At 39.5% G+C, this 18,493-nt stretch overlaps 1 non-coding gene across 1 annotated transcript; it reads left to right on the forward strand.

Annotated features, from left to right (window-relative positions):
- Positions 1–11,780: 11,780 nt before the first annotated feature.
- Positions 11,781–11,887, forward strand: LOC133315151 (small nucleolar RNA R71). Its single transcript, XR_009752037.1, has one exon. It is a non-coding gene; the product is annotated as a small nucleolar RNA R71 (small nucleolar RNA).
- Positions 11,888–18,493: the final 6,606 nt, after the last annotated feature.

The following is an 18,493-nucleotide window of genomic DNA, read 5'->3' on the forward strand; positions in this document are numbered from 1 at the left end:
TTTTTCATTCTGCTCAACCTTACTTCCTTGGCTTTTGCCTTTTTCTCTGTACTTTCACAATTTATATCATTAACAACTCACACCTTTTTCTCAATTTAATCTGAATTTTCAATCTCAATTAAGGTGAGGAGAGTATGTGGAAAGTGGCTTAATCATCTTCATAGGTTTTCAAAGAATAAACAGGCCTAGGCTCAAAGGGGTTAAACTAAGGAATATCAGCAAGGGTTGGCTATTTGGCCATCTAGTTTAAAGAAGAACATGCCTCAATCATATCTATGAAATAAATCACATACCAATTCAAGCAAGAAACAAAGCAAGTTCTAGAGTCTTTCATATAGTGGAATGCACACTCAATGAAAATTTTCTATATAGGCTCAAGACCTCACGGCTATGAATGCGCAGTAACTTCTCTATTCCAAAACTTGACAATTTTATCTTAATTGAAAGTATTCACAAATCATGAAAATCATACATTGATGCTTATTAAGAAAGAATTGAAGTCATCATCATGCTCTGAATCTATTAAAACACTGAGAAAACTTAAAAAAGTTCAGAATTTTCACAAAAAATAGTGACTTGGGGTTTTTATTCAATTAAAAACTCTAAAAAAATAAAAAATTCAAATTGCAAAGAAAAAGTTTAAAGTTGAGATGGTTCCCTGTACTAGCCGGATATTCTGTGTAAAATCATGGAGTTCGTCCGGTCAATAAGCATTCCAGCTGATGACATACACGCGTTTCCATTCCCAGATTTAAATGTTGCTGTCCTCAACAACCAATTTAAATCTATAAAATAATCGCGTGGATAGTTTTAAAACTAGTTGATTCCTCGTGAAACAGCATCATAAAAACTATCGGTCAACAGTGCTGAAATATCAATCTGAAACACAGGGTTATCTCATACCATAAAAACATCAACAGAATAGTCATAAACAAAATAAAACTGAAATAAAGCAAATAAAATCGACAAGGGGATCAGTCATCCATCTCCTCGTCCTCTGCATCTTGGACAATGGCCGATTGCATGACTGGGTCCTCACCATTGTCATCCTGGCCATCAGTAGCCGGACCTGTGTTATCTCCTCGCTGTGCCGTATCATAAGCATCCTCCTCCTCAGATCCATCATATGGCTCTGGCTGGAAGTCTGGCAGATCAACAGGATGGGAAATGCCAAGGTGCTGCAAGATGCGTGCCTGGTAAGCAAGCTGCTGTCTGTGTGCATGCCTATTCCTCCGCCGGATGAATCTGACCTGTGTCTCTAGAGCAGTCAGTCGACTCTCTACTGATGCCGTAGCAGCTGAACTGGAAGCCCCATCTGTCTGGGCTGTTGTACGTCTCACTCGCTTTCTCCTGCCCGCCTGAGCAAGGTCTGCAATGGAACCATCTCCCTCCTCTATTGGCTCCTTTAACATGTCAGAAATCCACTTGGCATCAATCACGGGTAGCACTTTTATCACTCTACCACCAGTTGTGGGAATTTTTACCCCAGCTGCTTGACACAAATACTGTATCAGTGAACTATGGCCAATAGTTGCTTTCTCACTCGTGGTGTGGGCCATATCGTACAAGATGGAAGAAAGGATCCTAGACAGGTCAATGGGCCTCTCAGTCATAATGGCCCATAGTAAGATTGCCTGTCGTACTACCACTTCAGTATGGTTGGTAGAAGGTGTAATGGTACTGACCATGAAGTGAAACCATACCTTGGCGGGGTTGCTCAAGTGCTTCAGCCATATTCTTTTAGGACGCCCGTCTTTTGTCATATCCCACTTCACTCTAGGGTTGCTGATGCTCTCTAAAATAGGCTTTGCAGCCTCCAACTCATCCTCGGCATGCTCTATTGTAGTCCACTTGTTTTGGTATGCACAAGTGGTGACATCATCTTTGTCATGGTGAGCAGTCTTCAACAAGGCTTGAATGGAGTGAGGGTCGTATTTAATTTCCTTTCCCCTCACAAAGCTCACATATTGTTTCTCTTCTCCCTCTTCATGCCCTGTGTAGGCATTTGCAAAAAATTCTCGGCAGATGTCCTCCCTTGTTTTTACCGGGAGAGTGCAAAAATTTCTCCATCTCTGCCTAGTGATGTTGTTGTAAAAGTCCGGATGCTGGCCCATAGTGAGGTCGAGCATCCTCTCCTTGCAGATTCCTTTGCCTAGGATGTGAGTGTGGTATCTTTGCTCATGAACCGGTGACTTGAATTTTTGCACCTCCACTACCGGAGGTTGAGAGCTGGAGCCTGCACCGGTTTGCTTTGTACCTTTCTTTCCTCTTACTCTTCCTGACATCCTGCACTCAGAAAAATATTTCAGAAATAAATCTCAATCAAGAAAGCAATGCAATTCCCAGATTTATTTCAAAGCATGATGTAGAATGATTCCCAAATTTATGATATAACATGCTTCTCATGTAATTGATTCAATCCTTTTCACCCAAAATCTTGAAGGCATTTTCATTCCCAAATTTAGTGTCGAAGCATGGTTCATACATCTTCTCAATGTGCTTTTATCAATGGGGTTTCAACATGTATCTATCAAGTGTGCATTTGTTCAAATTCAGACTATATTTATACCTGCTTCATGTAACTGCACCATTGTACTCTCTTTGTAGCATTTTATCAATGGGGTTTCATACTCTACCATGCATCAATAATCTTTAGTATATGGTGTTGTGAATATGCCATGAGTGTGTAAGAATTATGTGAGCATTTGTATAATCTTGCAATGCTAATATGCTACCAATCCTAAACACAATGTTTGATATTTTGCTAATTTGTTCATATAGGCATTTGTACAAACACTTCATGTGCATAGTATATTTCATCATAACAAACAAGAATTGGTTCATCATGTGTAACCCACCAACCAACTAACATATTGTGCATTTCTTTATTCAATCAATTTTATTTCATGAGTGCAACTAATCAGAATGATCCTTCATCAATTAACAATCCCCAATTTATGAACCCTAGAATCCCAAAATCAAAATTTGACTTAGAACCCTAGCATACCACATAAGAGAGTAGGAAAACAATTGCATATTAGAACCATGGTGGAGAGGAAGAATCATACCTTGCTTTATTGTGAATGAGAAGTAAGGAGAATGCACTTGAGATTTTTCAACCGAAATATGAGGGAGAGCAAAATGGGGAAGAATAAGAGTGAAGGTGAGAATGAGGGGTATTTAAAATTTGAAATTCTGGAACCGCTGCAGCGCGCTCGAGCGGCCATAAGGGCACTCGAGCGCGCTCTTCGTTTTGTAATTTGTTCATTTGAAGCGCGCCTGAGCGCACATAAGTGCGCCTGAGCGCGTAGAGTCAGAGAGCAACCCCTGTGAGTTCCCTCTAGCGCGCTTGAGCGGTAATATGAGCGCTCAAGCGTGCTATGTGTACCAGAAATTCCTTCCTCTCTGTATGCACGCGCTCGAGCGTCCATATGCGCGCTCGAGCGTGCTGTTCGTGACTCAACTTTGCAATTTTAACCAACTATCTAATTTTTTTGGTATTTTTCTTGATAATTTGAAGTAAACTAAACTAAAAATTCAAATAAAGTAGTAAACCATGGGTTTGCCTACCCGTCAGTGCTTGTTTAACGTCACGAGCCTGACGTACCTCGTTCAAGTTATGTCGACAAGGGCAACTGTGGTTGTTCCCCTGTCTATTTCTCCGCCCATGTATAGTTTCAGTCGTTGACCATTCACTGTGAAGCTCCTATCTGAATCCAGCGGACTGATCTCCACTGCTCCATATTTTTTCATGCTCCTTACGAGGAACGGTCCCGACCATCGAGACTTAAGTTTTCCAGGGAAGAGACGAAGACGAGAGTTAAAGAGTAATACCTGATTCCCCGCTTTGAAGTCTCGAGGTAGGATCTTCTTGTCGTGCCATTTCTTCGTCTTCTCTTTGTACAAGCTTGCACTCTCGTAAGGAGAGAGTCTGAACTCATCCAGTTCATCCAGTTGCAGAAGCCTTTTCTCAGCTGCAGTTTTGGAATCAAAGTTGAGGTACTTGATTGCCCACAATTCTTTATGTTCCAATTCCACTGGTAAATGACAAGCTTTCCCGAACATTAATTGGAATGGGGACATACCAATTGGTGTCTTGAATGCAGTCCGGTATGCCCACAGTGCATCATCAATCTTCTTGGACCAATCTTTTCTGGAGCTTCCCACTGTTTTCTCCAAGATACGTTTGAGCTCTCAGTTGGAAATCTTCACTTGACCACTTGTTTGTGGATGGTATGGTGTTGCAATCTTGTGCTTCACTCCGCATTTAGCCAGTACATATTCCACTTGTCTGTTGTCAAAGTGAGTTCCTCCGTGACTTATGATTGCTCGTGGTACTCCATATCGAACGAATATGTTGCTTTTTAAGAACGCAATGACCACCCGAGCATCATCAGTAGGAAGGGCAACTGCCTCAACCCACTTAGAGACGTAATCAACGGTAACCAGAATGTATTTGTTGCCATATGAAGGAGGGAAGGGTCCCATGAAGTCCATTCCTCACATATCAAAGATCTCAACTTCCAATATGTTGTTGAGGGGCATTTCATGTCTTCTGGAGATGTTCCACGTTCGCTGACATCTATCACAAGATTCAACGAACTTCCTTGCATCTTTGTAAAGTGTTGGCCAATAAAAGCCACTCATGAGCACCTTTGCAGCTGTTCTTTCTCCTGCGAAGTGTCCGCCGTAGCTGGAACCATGACAGTGCCACAGGACGTCCTTTATCTCTTCTTCTGGAATACAGCGCCGTATTACGCCATCAGCACATCTGTAGAAAAGGAAGGGCTCATCCCATAGGTAGTTCTTGACGTCATGTAAGAACTTCTTTCTTTGTTGCCATGTGAAGTCTTTTGGAATTTCTCCTGCTGCTTTGAAGTTTGCAAAGTCTGCGAACCAAGGAGGTGTACTTGTGGTTCTTGCTTCCTTCGGTTGTGGATCTGGGATGATATTGATAGCCATGATTTGCTCATCCGGAAACTCCTCTTTGATCTTCAGCTCAGGTCCGTCTTGAAGACCTTTTTCTTGAATTCTGGAGAGGTGATCGGCTACCAAGTTTTCCACACCTTTCTTGTCTCTGATCTCCACTTCAAATTCTTGAAGGAGCAGCATCCACCTCAGTAGTCTTGGCTTCACATCCAGCTTATTCAACAAATACTTTAAAGCAGCATGATCAGTGTAAACAATTACTTTAGACCCCAGCAAATACGGTCTAAATTTGTCAAATGCATAGACAACTGCTAGTAACTTTTTTTCAGTGGTTGCATAATTCTTTTGTGCATCATTCAGAATTTTGCTAGCATAATAAATCACTTGCAACAATTTATTCTTTCTTTGTCCTAGAACAACTCCTATAGCATAATCACTAGCATCATACATTAATTCAAAAGGTAGTGTGAAATCAGGTGCAGTGATAATAGGTGCAGTGGTCAATTGATCTTTTAAATTATTAAATGAAACTAGACATTCGTCTGTGAAGTTGAATTCCTCATCTTTGACCAACAGTTTGTATAACGGCTTTGCTATCTTGGAAAAGTCTTTGATAAAGCGTCTGTAGAAACCTGCATGACCAAGAAAACTTCGAAAACCCTTAACGTTAGAGGGAGGGGGAAGTTTCTCAATAACAGATATCTTTACTCTATCTACTTCTATACCAGATTTGGACACTTTATGTCCTAAAACTATGCCATCCTTCACCATGAAGTGGCATTTTTCTCAGTTTAAAACAAGATTACTCTCTTGACATCTTTGTAAAACACAAGATAAATTTTCTAAACATATGTCAAAAGAGGGTCCAAAGACAGAAAAGTCATCCATGAAGATTTCAATAGATTTCTCAATCATATCAGAAAAGATAGAAAGCATACACCTTTGAAATGTTGCAGGAGCGTTGCATAAGCCGAAGGGCATCCTCTGGTAAGCGAAGACTCCATAAGGGCATGTGAATGCTATATTTTCTTGATCTTCTAGAGCTACTGCTATCTGGTTGTAGCCTGAGTACCCATCCAGGAAGCAGTAGAAGGTATGGCCAACTAGTCTCTCTAACATCTGGTCCAGGAAAGGTAAGGGAAAGTGGTCCTTCCGAGTGGCTGCGTTAAGTCTTCTGTAATCAACGCACATCCTCCACCCGGTGACCGTCCTTGTTGAAATCAACTCGTTGTTCTCATTCTTCACCACGGTGACTCCACCTTTCTTGGGTACCGTTTGTACGGGACTTATCCATGCACTATCAGATATTGGGTAGATCATACCCGCATCCAATAGTTTTACTACTTCTTTCCTAACCACTTCTTTCATGGTTGGATTGAGTCTCCTTTGTGGCTGCCTCACAGGTTTCATATCATTTTCCATTAGAATTTTATGAGTACAAAAGGAAGGATTTATACCTTTTAGGTCGGAGAAGGACCATCCTATGGCAGCTTTGTGTTTCTTCAGCACTTTGAGAAGCTTTTCTTCTTATGCAGTTGTTAGCTCAACATTGATGATGACTGGATATGTATTGTTATTACCCAGGAAGGCATATTTTAAATTTGGAGGTAACTCCTTAAGCTCAACCTTTGGTGCTCCAAGAGGGATGTCATCTTTCTTTCTTTCAAGTTCTTCCACCACTGGTTCTTTATCAGCTATTTCAACGTCGTCATTGATTTGTTCTAACTCGAGCGGGGAACTCTCATCTTTCATGGCATCATCAATTGCTTCTTGTATTATGTCTATCATTAAACAGTCTTCTTCGTCTGTTGGATGCTTCATTGACTCGAAGACGTCAATGGTGACTGTTTCTTCGTTCACCCTCAGCATCAGTTTTCCTTGCTCCACATCAATCATTGCCCTTGCGGTGGCTAGGAATGGCCTTCCAAGCAATAGGGGAATTTCAGTGTCTTCTTCCATATTCAGAACTACAAAATCTGCAGGGAAGATAAATTTGTCAATTTTAACTAAAACATCCTCAATTACCCCATCTGGTCGTCTGATTGATCTGTCAGCTAACTGGAGAGAAACTGTAGTCGGCTTGAGCTCTTTGATTCCAAGAGCTCTGCACATGGACAGTGGCATCAGGTTGATACTTGCTCCTAGATCACATAATGCTTTTCCAACTTCAATGTTTCCTATTTCAATTGGAATACTGAAGCTGCCTGGATCCTTCAGCTTGGGAGGAAGTTTCTTCTGGATGATTGCACTGCACTCCTCTGTCAAGGCTACTGTTTCGCATTCCTTCAACTTACGTTTCCTTGATAGAAGGTCTTTCATGAATTTTGCATAGTTCGGCATGCTTTCTAGAGCTTCTGCGAAAGGAATGTTGTAACACCCTCTCTTGTAGGCCTCCAAGAGAGTTGTTTGCTAAGCGGAATTAGAGTTCTTTAATAGTATTTTAGAGACTGAAAAAAATTTGCTTTTACATTGCCAATTAAAACTAAAGAGGGGGTCTGGTTAATTACAAAAATCAGAGTACACAAAATTCCTTAAACTTATTAAAAATATAAATTTCCTGACAGACCTTGCTGTCTTTAAAAATTCGTATAAAATCCAGTTCAACGATTCAAAATTATATTCTTTGTAATCTGGAAACTAGACATCTGGGGCTTCACGTTCATATAAAATAATAGTGATTTGGAGTTCGTTTGACCCTCGAAACATAACTCGCAAAATAAGAGAGAAAATAGTGGAAATATCACAGATGTCCTGGCTGGTAAAATTCGTAATAAATCGATCTTTCTGAATTTCTTTGCAAAGTTTGTATATAATGAAACTAGGCACCTGGGGCTACGCGTGCATATAAATTATAAGAAAATCGGAGGTCCGTAGCCCCAGTACGACAACTTACAAAGTGCTCGCAAAGACTTTTCAAAACTCAGCATTTAGATAACATGTCAAAATTCTTTTCGCAAACGTTTCAACATCTGTTTCCAAAATACTTGCTGGTCATAAAATCGTAAGGAAATAATAAAACCATAGTTCACAGTAATAAAAGCTTCTCAATTTCATACAGTCATCCATAAAATATCACATCAATAGCAGCATGCCCAAACAGTAGAAGCCAACATCAAATATCCAAGTCCTCAAAAGCTTTTACGTCCTCCTGCCATTTTGTAAAAATAGCAGCTCCAAAGGGGTGAGAGAAAATCCCAGTAGTGTGGCAACAAAACCATAATGCAACAATATTAACTAGGCACAAAATCGTAAATAGTCACTTCAAACATTTAATCCTTTTCATCATATATCATAACGCGTATATAACGCCCTTTATCCTTTACGCTCATAGCACCGTCGTGCGCGTAGCATCGCAGTGGGTATTCCTAATGGCTCCTATGAAGGTGAATCCCACTGTGGAACCTATGCGGACTGAAGCCAAGTGTCCTCTCTCCTGGTACCAGGCATGCCTATATGATGCATGCTCAGTCACATGTCCTCAATACAAATATATATATATTCAAGATGTCATGAATCAAGTATACATGCCATGTTATGCAATCGCACCCAACAGAAAAATGTATTATGATGTAAAATCAATGCATATATCATATCATCTTTTCATATTCTTACCATTGGCTCATCATCATCATAACATACATAGAACAAATGTGAGCAACACATCACAATTCCATACACTAGCCAATAGTCACATTAGGTAATACCGCCTACACATACCTTATGTCCACGCAATAATCAACAGCACCAAAAATCATTCCACCCTTTAAGGATCAGGCGCACCTAATCAAATGCACCGCAAGTCAGAATTTTATTCCAACTATCCTATTATTCATATGCCATTTTTATGCCTTCCCAATCCTTGTACCTTAATTAAATTATGAGGTCACTATGCTAATTATTTTTCTGCCCTTAAAGCTATTCTCCCATTGCTAGCAAATGAAATTTCCTAAGGTCTCATACATGCATGAGTTCGGTTTTTAGCATAACCAAATGTTCAGGATTTTATTTATGTACTCCTTCCACCTAATTTCTAATCAAATCAGAATTTCCAGCATTCACCACACCCAAACACATTTCGGTTTTAACATGCTTTCTAACTTAGCTTCAAATTCTGCCTTGTTTAGTGTTACCAATCGTTAACAAAATTTACCACTTCTTAAGCATACAATTTCAGCTTTGGCTAATAATTAAGAATTCATAATTTAGATATTCACCTAACCTTTATACCAGTCCTAAGGTGTACTAGGGAAACCCAAAAACATGTTGTGGTTGTTCATCAAGACATATGCTAGACCAAATAAATTTTCTGACTTCACTCTACTTAATCAATTTATCAACAACAATAGAATCCTTGGTTTCATTAACATACAGAATCAGTTTTGAGAGCCACTCCCTAAGGACCCACAATTTTTTATTTGAATAAATTATTTGCTTAGTGTATGCAGAATTCAATATACATGTAATGTGCTGTCTACTCAGCTTAGTTAAGTGTAAGTTCATTACTTTCCTTCCTAAAATAGCGCACAACCTGCCCACTTAAAGGCTACTATTCCAAGTTCACCATTTTAACTTCCAGAAATTGTACTGTTGATTTACTAACTGTTGCACGGCTTATCAACAAGAAGAGGAGAAATGACAATAATAGCTTCCTACACCTATATGCAGCCGAGACAATAGAGGGAAATAAAACGCAGAATTGATTTATTGTCATTACCTCCTTGCCTAACCCTCACGGATCCTCAATTGAACAAGGAACAGCCTACCACTTCTCTTCCTAACTTCCAAAGGCCGAATCCAGTTGCATGCAGAGGAAAATGAACTCCATTCATGGTTGGGACATGAGCAAGCAAAGAAAGTTTCCATCCACACCGAACGGTTACCAGAGAATGCAGATTAGGAAGAACACTTCATGTCCTTGTTTGATAAGTTCCAGCCGAACCAAAGAAGGGAAGGGATGACAAAATTTCAGTTTCTTATCAACGCTCACACAGATTGAACAAATGAGGTTAAGAGCTTAAGGTTCAGTTTACGTTTACTTACATGCAGTCCAAAACTCCTCTCCAAATAGTTGTAGGGAATGAATAAGGATCGAAAGAGATACTTCATCTCCTTCAAGTTGTGTGCGTCGGCTGAACCAGAGAGGAACAAGGAGAATGGCTCAAGTTGTAATCTCTTGACTCTTTGATACACAGCCGAACGAGTAGAAGGGAAAAAGGGGAGTATAATTAAGTGTTTAGTTTTTCATCCTAGAGGTCACGATTTGTGTGATACATGAGTGGTTGCTTTCAGTTCTGGAAGGAAGATGATAGATTGGTTTTGTTATTCTCCAAAACGCATAGGAAGGAAACGGAGGAGATATCAGTTTTCTTTGTCTTTCCTATGCAAGGATAAACGAATTCTTGGTCAGCAAGGGAAGGGCCGAATAAGGAGAGGGAATCAAAGGGTGAAGGTGGCGAGCATGCAATGGAAGAGAGGGGGGTTTAGTTAGACACTTAATCAACATGCATTGGCTATTGATTTCAATTATGGCCCTTGGGCCGACTCCCTTAGGCTCATTGGTCCTACAACTTAATACCCCCTATGTGACAACTAGGATCTTTACACATATTGTACTTAAATTTAATCATATTCTCCACTTACCTCTAATTCGAACTCATGACAAACCTTGATTCTAATAATTGTATTTCAAATTAATCCCATCACTGCATTTAAAATAATTCCCTAATTTATGTGGGATGTTACAAATGTTGACTTGCAGCTTCTTGAAGATATCCAGAAATTTAGTGTATTGCTGCTTCTTTATTTCCTGATTCAGCCGCTGAGGGTATGAAACTTTTGCATAAAGAGACGGGTCTGCTGCTTTTGGTTGTCTATCCAAAGCTTTCTTCTTCTCCCATTTGAACAGCTTCCTTCCTGGAATGCTCTACTCAGCTTCTCTTGCATCTTCTTCTTTCTCATTTTCTACTTCTGGTTCAACTTCAGGTTCGACTTCTTTCTTCTTTTCAACTGGTGGCTTCTCCACAGGTTGAATCATGATCCCACTCCTTGTGACAATTGCATTACATTGTGCTTTTGGGTTCGTGTCGGTGTTACTTGGAAAAGTGCCCTGAGTTCTTTCAGCGAACTGCCTTGACAGCTGACCAATTTGAGTCTCCAAGTTCCGGATTGAAGCTTCTTGATTCCGGAATGAAGCTCTTGTTTCATCTCTGAAGGTATCTGCACCTTGAATGTAGTCGGATGTTGTTTTGGACAACTGTGCAAAAGCCTTCTCCCACTCTGATGTGGTGTCTTGAGGTTGTTGCAATGGCATAGGAGGATTCAACTGGTAATTTAACTTGTAACTCAATCCAGGGTGTTGGTTGTTATTCCTCCACCCTTGATTACCATACTGATTTCTTCCTTGGTTGTTCGAGTTCTTTTGATCATACCCGAGTGCATTGGCCTCTGCTGGTTGTTTTTCTGTGTTTATGATGTATTCACAATCCTCAGTTGCATGAGCTTCCTGACAAATATCACATTTAATGTTAGCATTAGAAACAGAAGAAACATGAGAAAGATTAAATTTCTTGTTAAGGGCATCTAATTGTTCTTGTTGTTTCTTGTGCATTAGTAGCATTTGTTCATTTTGGGCTAATATTGCATCTTAGCCTTCAAGCTTCATGATTCTTGAACTTCTGGGTGCAACTGGAGTAGGAGCATTGTCAAATTCTTGAGATGCTAATGATTCCAACAATTCAAGTGCTTCCTCAGGAGTTTTTGTTTTCAATGAGCCTCCTGAAGCGGCATTTACCAATGTTCTTGTGTTGGCTGTCATCCCTTGGAAAAAGATTCTTGCCTTCTCCCATGCTTCAATTCCATGTTGAGAACACTTCCTGAGTAACCCCTTGAATCGTGTCCATGCTTCGTACAAAGATTCGCTTTCTTTTTGTTCAAAAGCTGTGATCTCCGCTTTGAGCCTAGCCATCTTCGAAGCTGAGAAAAATCTGGCTAAGAATTTCGCGGCTAAGTCATCCCAACTGGTTATGCTTCCTTCAGGTTGAGAGCGCAACCAATCTCTTGCTTCATCCTTCAGTGAGCATGGAAATAGCCTGAGCAAGATAGCATCACGAGAAACTCCATTTACTTTTAATGTATCACAGTAAAGCAAAAAGTCATCAAGATGACAGTAGGGGTTCTCTGTGCTTCCTCCAGCGAACTGATCTTTTTGAATTAGTTGCAGTAATGCCGGCTTTAGTTCAAAGTTGTTAGCCTCTATTTGGGGTCTAACAATGCTCGCTGTCTGTGGAGCTCGAGTTGGGGTCATGTAATCCCCCAATGTTCTTCGAACAATTTGACCATTGTTTCCTGCCATTGGTTCTTCCTTAAGTTCCTCCTTTGGTTCTTCCTTTGTTTCTGTAGAAGTTGATGCTGTTTTTGTTTCTTTCGCTTTCTTTGCTTTTGCGTCCTTCCTTAGTTTCCTTTCCGTCTTTTCTATCTCAGGGTCAAACTGAACAAAAAGCGGGTTAGAAGTACCTCGCATAAACTAAGATTTGAAAAGATGAAAATAAAAATAGAATACACAAAACAGAAAATTAAAGAAACCAATGCAGAAAATTAAATATGCAGAAAAATATGCAGAATATTTGGATGCAGAAAAAGTTTTTAATGATATGCTTAAAGTGCAGAAAAAATAAATGTCCAATCTAGAATTTAATTAGCTACTTCTAATGTTGAAGAATTCGATCCCCGGCAAAGGCGCCAAAAACTTGATAGCGACACGGCAAGTGCACCGATCGTGAAAGTAATAAAATGTACCGGAGTACGAGATCGTTCCCACGAGGATCAGAATTTCAAGCACTAGTTCACTAATTGCTTTTTAGTTGGACAATCAAAGGTTGGGTTTGAGAGAATAGTGAATTTAGATGAAGAGAATTGTGGTTCAAAGAACCTAAATTTAAAAACAATGCAAGTATGAAACTCTAGAATTAAAAGAATGAATGAGATGATGTTTGATTAAGATTTAATGAAAAGCGTAGTTAAGGTTTCGACTTCTCCCAATATCCTCAATATGTTATGAATTAAAAAGCCAAGAATCTGTTTCTTAATATATTGCCAATCAATTCTATCTAAGTTAATTAGGGCTCAATTCCTTGTTACCCTAAATCTATGTAATCTCGAAAGAACTCTAGTTCCTCGATTATTCCCCAAGAAAACATGCATTAAGATCAAGAATTTCAAGATTGCATAATTACCTTATGTCTATTCCTATTCCTATTCCTAGATCACAAGGATTATGATAAATTATCAAGTCAAGGTTCATGCACCAACATCCCTATTGTCATACAATTCCCTAAAATTATTCTATAAGGAACAAACTAATAGAAAGCATTAAAAACAGATAATTTATTCAATTATAAAAAGAACAGGATTTAGAGACAATTTAATTCATAAACATAAAGATTCAATTGGGTTCCATCTGAGAGTTGGAAATGGCCTTGAAGGCCGATGCATGCTGGAGGGAAAAACAAAACTTTTTCATTGTGGAACACACATGCATTCAAGAACATGCTTTAGGAAAGCATGATGTTAATGATCAAGGTAGGTCTGAAGGGTTCAGACCCTCTAACGTTGATCCACACCACCCACTGCGTCTAGGTGCAAGAACTCCTTCTTGTGAAACCGCCAAGTGATCACTACAATGAGGCTTGCTAAGCGCACACTGTGTGAAGAGAAAGGCTAGGTAAAAGTGTTTGAAAGAGTGAAGCTTTCAATGTGAAAACTTCACAAAAGTGGCGCAGGAGAGGAGAAGAGAATGGCTTGGTTGGTTTTTTTAAAACCCTAGAAGGAACATATATATAGAGGCACACAAGAGGAGCCTATTTGTTAAAAACAAATCAGATTTTTAATCAATAAAAATCCCTTCCAAAAGGGCGCTCCATCAAAGAGAGAGAGAATAGGATTTGTTGCAAATCAAATCTTGCCAACAACATCCTATCATATCTTTATGATATATGAGGTTCAAAACCTAATCAAATATCTGATCATAAATCATCATATAATCAGTTATATGGTGCGCCCCATATAACCTAAATAATGACCAGATACATATGAGTAGTTGCATTCAAACTTGAATCAAATCACTCAAATATTCTTCCAACAGATCGTATCTTCTGGAGCTGATTCTGATGACTAACCAACAGCCAAATCAGCACCCCAAATCTTCTTAGATTATGTCCAAAAGATTTCCTCTTGATAGGTTCCAACAAGATCTCATCTTATCCTTTTGTTATGAAACAACTTTTCATAGCCAATTCAAATTCGAATTTCAAACATTTGAATTCAAACTTTCAAACACTTAAATTTTAAATTCAAATTCAAATTCTAAATTCAAATTCAAATTTCAAAATTCAAAATTCAAAATTCAAATTTCAAAATTCAAATTTCAAAATTCAAAATTTAAATTTCAAATTTCAAATTTCAAATTCAAAATTCAAAATTCGAATTTCAAAATTCAAATTCAAAATTCAAATTCAAAATTCAAATTTCAAATTTCAAATTCAAAATTAAAAATTTAAACATTTGATAATTAATTTAACTAATTAAATTAGTTAGTAATGTCTTGGACTATCCAAACCCATTACTTAGATCCATGCGCCCTCCACCCTATCTGTGGAGTTCCAAACTACTACTTGGGCTAATAACAATTGTTAGGCCCAATACCATTAATGCTAGAACATCTAGACAATTAGGTGTTAGTGTGTGACCCATTAGGTCCAACATAGCCACTGACATAAATGGGTTTGGGCCCAATAAGCCCACAACCCATCTAATGACAACATAGAGCACTAGCAATGATTTGTTGCCCCAGAACTAGTTAGATTAGTGACTTGATCATCCTATTGCACATATTTGGTTGCCGTATATATTTCCTTTCGTCTCGGTTACCTTCCCATAAAACCTAGGGTAAGGAAGCGTATCAACCCCTGCGGTTTAGGGTAAGCTTTATTCGAAATAGGGAATCTTCAATTTACAGACTCTAAAGGCAGATCATCTCATGATCTCTTTTACTATGCATAGATTCATGAGTCCCTGTAAATGTCATCCCGATTTCTCCGGTTTACAGATAACCTAATCTCTCACAGAGATTTGACGAATTCCTTCAGCTTATCACCCTAGCCCTGTGTTCTTTCAGGACAAGCCCAACAGTATACCTATGAGTCTCCATGTTTCAGGCAGACGAGGTGCACAATCAAAGCATGCCTTCTAGAACACAGTCTAGGTAATAACTTCTGGTCTTAGGAAAGACATACCCAAATATAAAAAGACTACTCTAATGATACTCTCTGTGAGAGTTCCTCATAGAGTCTCTTTGTGGGTCTGTTCAGTGCGAGCTATACCCTTATAGGTCCACCCACGACTTTAGCTAAGACATCTCCATATCTGTAGCACATGAGGTCTATACCTTGTATCCATATACAAGTAGATAAGTCGTGCTAGTCTTACCCTAGATTACTGACCCCATTCTCAGTATCTCTAGACTAGGAACATAAAATTAGGAATAAACATCCGGTATTCTTGAATCCTCATGATTGTGATCTCATCACAGATACTCAAGAGATACCTATTTTATTCCACGGGGTTTATCAAGTTATTCATAATATATTAACATTAATATCGAGACAGAATTATGAAACAAGATAAAGAGTGCTTTTATTTATTTGCGACAATATTAAAAAGGTCTACATCTATGTCCTTATTTAATCATAAGATTGTCTCTAGGACACCCAAATACTAACAAGCTCCCACTTGGCCTAGAGCCAATCAGACCTAAGTCGTATACCCAAAGCCTCATAATGCCTATCATGTTTTCTCTGAGAAACAACCTTTGTCAGAGAATCGGCCAGGTTATCATCTGTGGGAACATAATCCATCTTTACATCCATTCTATCAATGATTTCTATAATCAGGTGATATCTGCGGAGCACGTGCTTAGATCTTTGATGAGACCTAGGTTCCTTTGACTACGCAATGGCTCTAGTGTTGTCGCATAGCAAATGTATGGGCTCATCCACGCTTGGAACCACCCTAAGTTCAGATATGAACTTCTTGATCCACACGGCCTCCTTAGCCGCTTCTGAAGCAGCTATATATTCAGCTTCTATCGTTGAATCTGCTGATGTCTCCTGCTTGGAACTCTTCCAAGATACTGCCCCACCATTTAAGGTGAATACGAACCCTGACTGTGACTTGCAGTCATCTTTGTCACTCTGAAAGCTGGCATCAGTGAACCCTTTCACTGTAAGCTCATTAACCCCACCATAGACCAAAAACGCATCCTTAGTTCTTCTCAAGTATTTAAGGATGGTCTTGACTGCCGTCCAGTAACCCTCTCCAGGGTCAGACTGGTATCTGCTCGTAATGCTTAAAGCATATGAGACATCTGGTCTCGTACATATCATGGCATACATGATGGACCCAATAGCCGAAGCGTATGGAATTCCACTCATGCGATCCTTCTCAGGCTGTGACTTAGGACACATAGCCTTTGAAAGATGTATCCCATGACTGACAGGTAGAAAACCCCTTTTCGACCCTTCCATACTAAACCTTTTTAGCATCTTGTCAATATACGTGGATTAAGATAAACCGAGCAGCCTGTTTGATCTATCTCTATAGATCTTTATACCAAGTATAAAGGCCGCCTCTCCAAATCCTTCATGGTGAAGCTTTCTGAAAGCCATTCTTTCGTTGTTTGTAATGTGGGGATGTCATTTCCTATAAGCAATATGTCATCTACATAAAGCACTAGGAAGACAACATTACTCCCACTAGCCTTCCTATAAACACAAGGTTCATCCTCGTTCTTGATGAAACCGTTACTCCTAACGACCTCATCAAAACGAATATTCCAACTCCTTGATGCTTGCTTTAGCCCATATATCGACCTTTGAAGTTTGCATACCATATGCTCCTGATCTTTGATTACAAAGCCTTCAGGTTGTGTCATGTACACTTCCTCCTTCAAGAACCCATTCAAGAAGGCGGTCTTGACATCCATTTGCCAAATTTCATAGTCGTGATATGCTGCTATCGCAAGCATGATCCTTATAGATTTGATCATGGCAACTGGTGAGAAAGTTTCATCATAGTCAACTCCTTGTCTTTGACGATATCCTTTCGCCACCAACCTAGCTTTGTAGGTTTGAACGTTGCCATTTGCATCAGTCTTTCTTTTAAAGACCCATTTGTTACCGATAGGAACTATTCCTTGCGGTTTAGGAACCAAGGTCCATACCTTGTTCTGATACATCGAATCCATTTCAGATTCCATGGCTTCAAGCCAACTGGAAGAGTCAACATCCTTGACTGCCTCCTCGTAGTTACTCGGTTCATTATCCTCAACGGTTTGTTGATTCTCAATCACAAATCCATACCTCTCAGGTGGATGGATGACCCTCGTAGACCTACGGAGTTGTGTGTTTACTTCTCCATCGGAGAACGTCGCCTGCTGAGCAGACTTGGGTTCCTCAATCTGTTCATGTGGTTCTTGAACTTCTTCAAGATCAATCTTACTCCCACTGGCTCCTTGAGAGATCAAATCCTTCTCAAGGAACTCAGCATTCTTGGATACAAACACTTTGTGTTCATCCATAGAGTAAAAGTAGTATCCTTTAGTACCTTTAGGATACCCCACAAAAAGACATTTAGTACTCTTAGCACTAAGCTTGTCTGATGCCAATGTCTTGACATAAGCTGGCGATCCCCAAACCCTGAGATAACTCAGGTTGGGTCTCTTACCATTCCATATCTCATATGGTGTGGTCTGAACAGATTTAGACGGTACCCTATTTAGAAGGTATGCCGCTGTGTCTAAGGCATATCCCCAAAACGATTTTGGAAGTTGAGTCTCACTCATCATAGACCTAACCATGTCTAACAAGGTCCTGTTTCTCCTTTCGGAGACACCATTTTGGTGTGGTGTGTAAGGAGCAGTAAACTGCGAGAGAATTCCATTCTCTCTTAGATAATCCTGAAACTCATGGCTCAAATATTCACCACCACGATCTGATCGTAATGTCTTAATTATCTTGCCACGCTGTTTCTCTACTTCATTCCTAAACTCTTTGAACTTTTCAAAAGCTTCGGATTTATATCTTATCAGGTACACATACCCAAATCTTGATTTGTCATCCGTAAAGGTAATGAAATAGGAGTATCCTCCTCTAGCCTCAATAGACATTGGCCCACAAACATCAGTGTGAATGAGTTCTAATAACTCACTAGCCCTATGACTCTCAAGCCCCTTGGGCTTGTGACAAGTCATTTTCCCAGCTAGACAAGACTCACATTGTCCATAGGATTCCAAATCCATGGAATCTAGGTATCCATCTGCATGCATCCTAGACAATCTTGTTTCGTTTATGTGCCCTAGTCTACAATGCCAAAGATAAGATTGATTATCTATCCTAGGTCGTTTCACAGCTACATTGAGCACTTCAGTTCCCATTTCCAGAACATACAATCCATTTATTAATGAAGCAGTACCATAAACAATATCATTCAAAATGATAGAAAATGTACCATT

This window comes from Gastrolobium bilobum, unplaced genomic scaffold (assembly GCF_033153095.1).
Source record: "Gastrolobium bilobum isolate Gb01-03AN ecotype WA unplaced genomic scaffold, APGP_CSIRO_Gbil_v1 utg13672, whole genome shotgun sequence".
Taxonomy (NCBI): domain Eukaryota; kingdom Viridiplantae; phylum Streptophyta; class Magnoliopsida; order Fabales; family Fabaceae; genus Gastrolobium; species Gastrolobium bilobum.